This window comes from Balaenoptera ricei, chromosome 1 (assembly GCF_028023285.1).
Source record: "Balaenoptera ricei isolate mBalRic1 chromosome 1, mBalRic1.hap2, whole genome shotgun sequence".
NCBI classification, from domain to species: domain Eukaryota; kingdom Metazoa; phylum Chordata; class Mammalia; order Artiodactyla; family Balaenopteridae; genus Balaenoptera; species Balaenoptera ricei.
The window spans coordinates 96,882,026-96,892,412 of record NC_082639.1 but is presented as its reverse complement, the minus strand read 5'-3'; positions in this window follow the sequence as shown (position 1 = coordinate 96,892,412).

Genomic DNA, 10,387 nt, shown 5'->3' with positions numbered 1-10,387 from the left:
GGTGCTCTGAGGAAAGGTTAGAATAGAAGCCCAGTACAAATATGGGGAATCCTTATAAGCAAAATCTTGTCATTAATGAAGTCAGAAAACCAAAATAATGATGATGATCTGTGATCTGTACTAACATGCAGAAGAGGTAAATAGCATCCTGAACTGTAGTCAGAAACACTCATTTGCTGGCAAACATTTTGTGTCCAGTCTCCCTACCCCTTGGACCTGATGTCTGCATTTCAGAGTTTAGCTGGCTTTGAGTTTGCTGCAGGGGAAAAGAAATCTCCCAATTGTGACTGGGGAGAGAAGACCCAGGACTGGCCAGAAGCTGGAATGAGGAAGGAAGAACCACAGCACGGTTATTAAAGAATTGACTGTAATGAATAGCTTTAAAGCCCTATCTGGTTGTGTCCTGGCAAACTCCCTTGGGGTCTCTCCCCCACTTTCCATTCTTCAGGCTGGCTGAACTCAGTCATTCCAAGAAAAGGGAGAGGTTGGTGGGGGTGGGTGGGAGAAGTGAAAAATACCATCCCAGCATCCCACTCCTGAGTCATTTGTTCATTCAGTAAATATTTCTTGAGTACCTACTATGTGCCAGAAGCTGTTCCAGGAACTGAAAATCAACAAACAAAACAGAGCTCCTCCAACCTCGCCCTGGTAAATCTCCACCCTCTTGGTGCTTTCACTCTGTGGTGTTTGTAGATGGTGAGAAGCATGTGGGGAGATAAGTGGAGGGAGAAAACTGCCAGAGAAAAAGGAGGCCTGGACAGGAGGTCAGAAAGCTGGGGTCGGGGTAGGGAAACCCAGGAAGAGTCACTGAAAACAGAGGGCCCAGCCTGGGAGAGGCAGCGGGGTGAAAGTGCACTGGGTGGGAGGGCCCCTGACTCAACACACTGCCCGGCTCCTGGAGAAGGGAACTCAGCCAGGCCAGAGGCCTCCAGAGAAGACCTCACCACTTGCTGAAGGTTTTATCCTAGAGCTCTGGGCTAACCTGTTACCTGGGCCTCTCTGGAATTTTCTGGAGGGTTCATAATGCCGCAGCTGGCCACATAGGGCTTGTCTCCATCAATTCTGTATGTATGAGGTCCTGCTATTTCCGAAAAGCTCAGAACCCAGGAAGGAGAGAGCCCCCCTGACCAGACTGCCATGTGACAGCCTACTGTGGATGGGTGGGTGCTGCCCCCTGGTGGTGCTAGGAGACCCTGCTCCAGACCTCACTGGGCTGTGGTCATGGGAGAAAATGGGGCTGATAGGCTTCCGGTCAATTCCAGGACCTCAGGTATCTCTCCCATCTGGGACTTGGCCTGATCTCTCCCTTTTCCTTTCCTCCAAGATCTTGATGACCAACAGGCTTAAGCAAGACCACGAAGCAGTCACAACTGGAAATTCCGAATTCCACAAGCTTCTTTCCCTTTTCTCCACTTTCCTCCTCTGGATGCCCAGGTTTCTTCCAGCTGTCTGGAAAGAACATCCTTCTGGGAGCCAGTTCATGCTAAAGTGTCAGTCACAGTGGGTTTTCCTCAACAGGAATATAGGTATAGCAAGAAAAGGAAAAGAGAGCAATGTTTGATCCCAGAGTGGAACGGATGGGGGCGCTGTCAAGCACCTGTAGCCTTTCTAGAGTCCCCTCATATGAGGCCCTTGCTGTCTGAGAGCTGAGGCTGATCTGGCCAGTGGGAGGCTTGAGAGCCTGACATCAAAGCCATTTACCCTTCCCGTTTGCCCACTGGGAGCTTGGTGTGGGGCTCAGCCACTTTGAGGTGACAGAAGCTAGCCAATTTCCTCTCCATTTTTTTTTCTGTGGACTCTGCTTGTTTTGAGGGGCTCCAGGCCTAGGAGCAGGCCCAATGGCTGCCAAGGCAAAGTCCTAGCCATTGATATTCACACCTCCCCCTTTTGGTATTCCAGCTCCTGCCAAGAACCAAACCCTCTTCCCTCAGGTCCAGGTCAAGGAACCAGCGTCCTTTCCCAGCCTTCCCTGCTTCCCAGACTGGTTAATTGAATTGCTTTATCAGTCATCATCATTGGGGCAGAGGGTGATAGAGCTTTTCCCCTCATGGAGGGAGAGAAGGGAGGGTGAGAGGAGGCTGAAACCTCCCGTGTGCTTATCACTTCACTTTATCCTGCCTCCCACCCCCACCCCCAGGCAGCCTGCGGAGACTTGCAGGCTCCAAATCAAATGCTGAGAGCCTTCCCAGGAGGGGTCTGGGAGGAGCCCAGACACAGATGACAGCCCACGGGGCCTTGCAGAGGTCAGCACAAGGGACGAAGTCAGGGCTGAGTTGCTGTGAAAATCCTAGTGAAGGTGTATTTGGGGCTCTGGGGGAACACCAGAGATGGCCTTTGATGGCCCAGCTCTTAAAGGGAAAAGACCAGAAGGGTACAGGCTACAAGCTCAGGCCTGGCCAGGACTCAGAGCCTCATAAACCATGGACTTGGAGTCAAAGGGCTAGAAGGGACCTGATTGTCAGCTCACAGGCACATTCTCCTTGACAGATTCCAGGCCTGTGGAGCCTCAGTGAGTGTTGGGAGACTGAGCTGGGCCTGGGCTTGGGCCAAGGGTCAAGAATGATATTGGGCCCACGTGGCCTCTGCATGTAGAACAGCGTTCATGGGATCACAGGATCAGGGCAGCTAAGGGGACTCCCGGAGCCCTCCTGGCTCAAGGCTGCCGAGATAGAGACCCAGGCCAGGTGCAGAGAGTGAGAGCACGTGTGCACACATGGTAGCTCAGGGCCCGGCTGGCAAGACTCCTTGGCACTCAGTGCTTCTCCATCTAGAAAAGTACAGCTTCCTCCCACCTGGGCTAAATTCCAGCAAAACTGGCTTATTCCATTAGAGTGGTTAATTAGTCCTGATGGGCCCGGTCCCCTCCAGCGGTGTCCCAGGGAAAGGAAAGCAGTTGTCTGGAGAGGGAGACCAAACTCTGGCTCCTCTTGGACACTCATGAAACCCAGGGATCCTTACCTGCTTGGGTCAGCCCTGGGAAGAACAGACAGACCCAGAAGCCAGCCAGCTCTGACCCAGGGAGCCCCAGGGTGGAGATTTGCTCTGCAGCTGGCACTGTGGCTCACTTGGAGTAATCCTAATAATGGTTGGGTGGTTGTTGAGTGACACACATGGTCTTCTCCCCATTTCCCAGGGATTCTCCCCATGTAAGACCATGTAAGTAAACACAGCAGTGTGCCTGGCACCGGTGGGTATGACAGTGACAGGACGTGCCAAGTCAGATTATGACTGCTTCTGCAAGACAGTAGAAGTACAAGGCAAGGGACCCCTGCCTGATCCTTCTTTGTGTATTGCCAGTGCTTAGCACAATCCTAGGCACTCAGAACACTTGGTTTATACTTGATGCATGGAATTAATGAGGCAGTGGGGTGAGGGTAGGAGAAGGTGGGAGCCCTCCCTGTCAGCATCTTGCTATCCTGGAGGGTGCACTGGATTGGGAGAAACCCAGTCCTTGACCCCAATTTTGCCCCCGCTTGGTTGACACTCAGATCGCTTCCAGCCCTTTGACTCCAACTCCGTGGTTTATGAGGCTCTGAGTTTCCCCTCTCTGGGCCAGTTTCTCCAACTATTCTATGAGGAGGCTGAGCCAGATAAGCACTAAGGTTTATATTCTGGTTACTATCGCTGTGAAACAAATTACCCGAACTTCGTGGTGTAAATCCAACAAGTGCTGTATTTTGCTCATGATTTTATGGGTCAGAAGTTAGGAATAGCTGTTAGACAGTCCTTGCTTAGAGTTCTTCACGCAGCTGCAGGCAGATGTCAGCCGGGGCTGCAGACATCTGAAGCTCAGCTGGGCTGAATGTTCACCATGGTGTGTGCCTGTGGCTGGCAGTTAATGCTGGCTGTTGGCTGGGAGCTTGGCTGAAGCTGTCAACGGTACACCTGCAAACACATGGCCTCTCTGGCACAGGCTAGTCTCAGGGTAGTTGTACTTCTTAGGTGGTGTCTGGGTTTCCCCAGAACTCCCAACAGAAGTGGCATGACCAATTCTAATCTAACCTCAGAAGTCACATAGCATTATTTCCGCCATACTCTGTTGGTCAAAGGACGTTTTTGCTCACCCAGATTCCAGGGGAGGAGCATGGACTCCATTCCCTCGAAGTGTTAAAGAATTGGGGGCTTTTTTAAAAAAAGCCACCATATCCCTATGGTCTGTAGAATCCTTTTCCTCTAGCCCAAGGCCCTGTGGCTGGAGCTGGCTGAAGCTGTGTGGCTGTTTATGGCTGTTTGTTGGGGGAAGCATGATGGTGTGAGGGATTGGGGAGACACCCACAGTTCTGATACTCCCTTTCCTTAAAACAGTGCCTTCTCTCCCCTCCTTCCTTGGCTTCTTTGAGTTTTAGGCTTTCAAAATAGCTCTGGGAGAATGACTCACTGCAAGGGTGATGGGGCCCCCAGAATGAAGCAGGCCCCATGGACTTACTCCAGTTGCAAGAAGGAAGGAAGCTAATATTTAATGAGCACCTATTATATTCCAGTTTGGAAAGAATTCTATACTGGATTCCAGTAGGTTTTCCAGAAGGAGTTCATTTTTTCCTCCCAACACCTCTGCAAGGAAGCGTTTTTATTGTCATTCTCCCTTTAGAAAGTGGAGGTTCAGAGGGTTCAGGGACTTGCCCCAGGTCATAGGGTTGGTGATAGAGTCATGATTCAAATCTACTTCATGCTACCTGCCCTGGGCAAGCATGCGGCAAAAGAAGTTGTCTCCCATGCCCCCCTCATGCCCTCCTCTTCCTGTCTGCTTGCTATACCCAGGGCCCAAGCTCAGCCATTCACTTCCCCATCAGAACTTAGCTGTTTGTGCCCCACTCAGGCACCAGTGACTGAAGATCTCTGGCACCCTGGAATAGGCCTGTCTCGTGGGCAGCCACAAATTCTTTGGCCCCCTTCCCATCAACAAGAGGGATCTGTATGTCCTCCCATTAACTCTGGGCAGATGCTGTGACCCACAGAATATGGCAGAAGTGTCACTATGCCATTTTCCAGGCCCAGGCCTTAAGACATTGACAGCTTCCATCTTCTATCTCTTGAATCGATCTCTCTGGGCACCTTGAGCCATCACATACAAGTCTGGCCACCCAGAGGTGAACTGTGCTGTGGAATCCAGTTGTAGATGCTCCTCTGGGGACAGTCTGAGCCCAGGCTGCCAGCTGTTCTCACTGAGGTGCCAGCCATTTGAATGAATGTGAGCGAGGCTGCCTTGGACCCTCCAGACCAGCTCATCTGCCTGTTGAATACCACTGAGTGACCTCAGTTGCCACTAGAAGAGCCACTCAGACAAGCCATACCTGAATTCCTCACCCCCAAAATCATGAGATATAATAGAACGGTTGTTTCAAGCCACTAAGCTTTGGAGTAACTTGATACACAGCAACATGCATTATCTCATTCAATCCATTCGTTATACCTATCTTATAGACTAGGAAATTTAAGCTCAGAGGGGTTAAATAACTTGCCCTAGGTCTTTCAGGAAGCAGGAAGCCTAGCTGGCATTTGAACTTGAACTTGGGAAGTCTGACTCCATAACTCCCTCAAACCCAAGCATTTGTGATACCGCTTTTTGGTGGATCTATGTGTCCCTCCTGGCAGGAGTGTTGGCATTTCAACCCAAAACATTACCTTTAAACAAATAATTGAATTAATTTTCAAGGAGTGATATTTTTAGCACCAAGACATTCCCCTGTTTGAGAGATATATGGGGAGATTTGAAGATGGGGGGCGGGGGAGGAGGGGTTCCCTTCCCCAAACTCAGGACAATGAGTGCTGCTGATTTATTTATCTTTGTGTATCCATAGCTGGCACAGAGCCTGTTCGTGGTGGATACTTAATAAATGTTTGTTCAAGAATAAATTAGCCCACAAAAGAATAAGTGATGGAGTTGGAGAGACGGGTCAGTGGACCAAGGCCTGGAGAGAAAGGTTCTCCTGCCATCTGGTGGCTATTCCTGGAACAACACTTTCTTCTCTGTGGCAGGAGAAGGAAATGGAAGGTTCCTTGGGGGACTTTGGCTGTGTCAGGTATCAGGTAGCATCATTCTAGACTGGAGTAGAGTGCCGTGTGGTGGGGCTTCCCCCAGGATCCAGACTTCTTGTCTCTTCCAGTGTCTGTGCTCCTTGAGGGTAAGCAAAGAAGTAGTGCTTCCCCTACCCCCAGCTCATTCTGTTCTCCAGAGCTAAGCATTCAGTAGGTGCTCAATAAATACTTGAGACTGAAATTTGTGAAAATAGGCAATGAACAATCTCATATTTCACCTTTACCTTCTAGTGAAGTTTGCAAAAAAAGATAGCTACCTTGAAGAGGGGCCATTCTCTCAGAACTTACGTGGCCTGCTCCTGGCAAACCCTCAAGTCCCCGGCCATCCCTCACCTCAATCTCAGGCCTCTGGACACTGGCGCCTTCCCACCGCCAGCGTCTCCCACCTCCCCCCTTGCAGAACTGACAGGCCTAGATGGCTGTCTTCCTGGCAGTAAGGCAGGGTCGTACTTTTCCCTACGAGGTCCCGTACACGGACACAAAACACCGTCGTCACATCAGACGAAGCCTCATTTGCCTCACCTGGAAAAACTTGGACAACAGCATATCTCCCTCAGAGAGCTGTTGCTCTGTGATCACATGAGCTTAGATGTGTGAAGTACTTGGAATCCATAAGGCTTGCTACCAGTGTATGCGGTTACCTATCCTGGACAATTCCTAGGAAAATAAACACATGCCCCTCTTCATCCTCCTCAGACTCCTCAGCCAGACAGCCAGGCAGCCCCCAAAGTCCCACAGCGGTCCTCACCAACCCATCCCACCCAGGCTTTCAACCCAAAGCTGCCTTCGGGATCTGTGGCCTCTCCCATCCCCTCTCCCTGATCCCAGAGCAGGTCAGAAAGGCAAGAGGGGTTTGGTAAGAACAGACACTTTATTGTACACCATGGGGGGTGTAGAGAGGAAGGAGGGGCTCCAGGGGTGACAAAGCCTCATCCCCTCCCCTGGGCTGAGTGGTCTTGACCCAGGGCTCTGACCAGCATGGGGCACGTGGACTAGAATTTTTCTGAACTTGCGCCAGAACCAAAAGTGACACCTGGCATGTGTGCTTAGGATGAGAAGGGATGCTGGGCCCTTCTCCCCCATCCCCAGTCATTAGGCTCCAGTGAAGGGGCAGCAGACCCCCAGTTTGGGGGCCTGGTGGGCGCTCAGGGAGTCGGGTGTGTCCCAACATGTACTCCGGTGGGAGGGGGGAGGTGCGGCTGTGAAGAAGGCAGAGGGCAGCCCCCTCCCCGTACTAGTGCAGGCCTGCTTGGGCCTGGGACCACACAGCTTCTGACCCCCAGCCTCATGGCCTGTAGGCTGAGTCAGGAGGGTCTCTCCTAGCACTAGTCCCCACAGACTTACTGCTCGAGGGCAAAAGCCAACCTGGCTGGCATCAACCTCTGTGCCCACCCATCCACCCATCTGGGCCTCAGGCTTCACGTTGCCTCAGTGGAGAGGGCTCCCTGAGCAAGAAGCTGGTGACTGGGGCTGGAGGGCGGGCAGAGGCAGGACCAGGCACCGGAGACTCTTTCAGGTACACCCCTGCCCTGCTCTGCCCCGAAGTCTGCTCTGTCCCCTGTGGGCACTGCATGGACAGCACCAAAGTCAGTGGGGTGGGGACCGTGTGCTGGAACATAGGGCCTGCCCCTCTCTGGCCACCTCCTGCTCCTCCAGGGAATCTGGGGCTGGATCTCTCTCCATCAGATGCCCTACCTGCTCTTGACCCCATTGGCCCCATCCACTCCCAGCTCCCCTGAGGAGTGAGCAGAGGTGTGTGTGTGTGTCAGAAGCACAGGGGAGGGGCAGCTGTTCCCTCTGAACACTGTCAGGGATGTCTCAAGGACAAACGCAGGACAGAGGCGCTGTGAGATGACGCCCTCTTGGGGTCTCACCAACCTAAGAACCCCAGCACCTTCCCCGGAGCTGAAGACGTTGTGTCTCCAGTGGGCACAGCAAGAAAATAAAATAAATGTGGGGACTTCTCCCACTCCCCTAAGATGCCTCATTCCCTGTTTCTGGCAAGCCCAGTGGGGTGAAGGCAATGAGTCACCAGTGAGAGGCATGTGTCTTTCCCACGACAGGGGTTTCCCACGGAACCCTGCCCTGAGGCCTCGCCTGACGGAGCTGAGAGGAGGAGGAGGTGGCAGGAGGGCAGCGTGGCCTTCAGGAACGTGGTGACCACGGGGATCACAAATCAGCACCCTACGCACACCCACACCCACATATGTGCGCATGCACACACACACGCACACGCACACACCAAGCTCCGGGCCCTACGTCTAATGGCAGAGACGCAGCAGGACAGGGCCCGGCCTACGGCAGCCGGCTGCGAGCACTACCCAGCCCACGAGGACCAAGCTGATGGCCCCAGCTCAGCCGCCCTGTCACAGGCTGGCGTGATGGGGCCTGGTCCAGCCACACGCTACAAAATTAAAAATATATCAAATATACAATGAAAATAGATCTTTACAGCACTGAGGATGAAAATAGTCCACCAGCCACAGTATAATATTGGGTTTGTCATTTAACAGCATTTACACCCACATGTACAGATTGAATATACAATAGAAATAGAATATATAGAAGAGTATATATAGTAGTGTCTCTCCTGGGGCCTTGCTTTTCCTGTTGCTATTTCTGCTTGGGATTAGGCACAGGGCCAGGTAGGAGGTGTTGTCAGGTGAGGGGGCCTAAGGCATGATGTTGTGTCCCAAAAGCTCATGTCTTTGTGGAGATGTGGGTCTCCCCCTCCCCTCACACACTCAGGAAGGATGGGTGGGGCTGAGAGGGCTGGAAATGGGAGCACATGTGGGGGGAGGATGAGGAAGGGAGATGGCGAGTGGACCCCAAGGGGGGTGGGGAAAACCAAGGGACTAAGGGGTGGAGGAGGGACCCCTGGGCCTAGTGTGTCCCTCCCAGGGCTGAGAGCAGTCAGAGGCACAAGACTGACTCAGGACCCTTTGTGAAGGAGCCAGGCCTGCCCCTGCCCTGCCCACTGCAGCTCTCAAAGATGGAGATTTGCTGTCCCAGCCAGTCTTCCTTCCTTCCCACCCCCTTCCTTCCATTCATCCATCCTTGCATCCTTTCATCAGTCCATTCATCTCTCTGCAGACTTCTGACCTCCAATCAGGTTCCAATCCTCTTAGCCTGACTCAGAGGGCAGCCCTCTTCCTGGGGAGGCGAAGGTAAGCGTGGGTGGGGTGCCGCAGGGCTGGGCCCCAGGACAGAGGCCCGGCCCTCCCCCTGGGCAGCTTCCAGTGGCCACAGCGCGGCCTGTGCCCCCTACACCCCGCCACAGGCCGGGCAGCTTGGGAAAGGTTTCCGAGGTGTCCACACGCGACGTGCGCACCGGGTGGCTGTGCTTGCACAAGGAGAGGGGCGGTGGCCCAAAGGGGCAGTGAAATTATCTCTTTCCCAGGTGTGAGCCCCTGAACTCCAAGGACTGCCGTTCCAGGGCAGAAGCTGCCGCTAGCAAGAAAATCGGGCCCCGGGCGAGAGGGGAGGGGGTATGCTTCACAGCTGTGCTCCAAACCATCTGACTTGTGCTGTGAACCATCAGGTGTGCTCTGGAGACCTCTCCTTTCTCGAGGACAGAGGCAGAGGCCACGACTCTGGGCTCCCAGCTGGGGGTGTGGGGAGAGAGCAGGCTAAGCCCTAATGGAGGTGGGAAGGGCTCTGGGACCAGTCACTGCCCTACCAGGCAGGATGCGGGAGCACACCCCACCCACCCCAGGCAGGGCCAAGAACACTGGAGGGTCCACCTTGAGCCCGGGGCCAAGGAGCCCCCTCATCCCACCACCCCCGCTGCTAAGGCTCATGCTCTAAACCAGAGGGCACCGTGTGCCTCACCAAACAGAACTTGGGGATTTCTGCAGACTCCATCCCAAAGTCTGAGCCCTGAGTCCTGGCACCTCTGCCCCATCCCCAACCTTAAATTGGGCACCTCTGGAAAGGGACACCCCACCCAACCCATCCCTGCGCCACCACCACTACCTGGCAGCACAGATCTAAGGGACTCCGAGACCTAAGAACTGCAGGAGAGAGGGAGTGTGGAGTGACCCCTGGAGTGGCCACTTGGAGTCTCCCCTGTGCTGGGAGTCAGGACGTCTGCGTGGTTCCAGTTACTCAGCTGTTGTTTGGTAAGAGGATCTTTGAAGGTTAGCTGGGTTGGGGGCCTAGATTGGGGGACAGAGCTTCTCCCAGCCCCCACTCAGATCTAGGAAGCAGAAGTCGGCTGGGACTGGGGTGGAGGATGAGGCAGGGCAGACCCCCTCCCCTTGGGCAGAGGGCCTGGCCTGGAAGGAGAAGCCAGGCTGGGACATGTGGGCTGGCTGGGTGTGGGAGGCGAGGCGGGCAGGGCGGGCAGTGG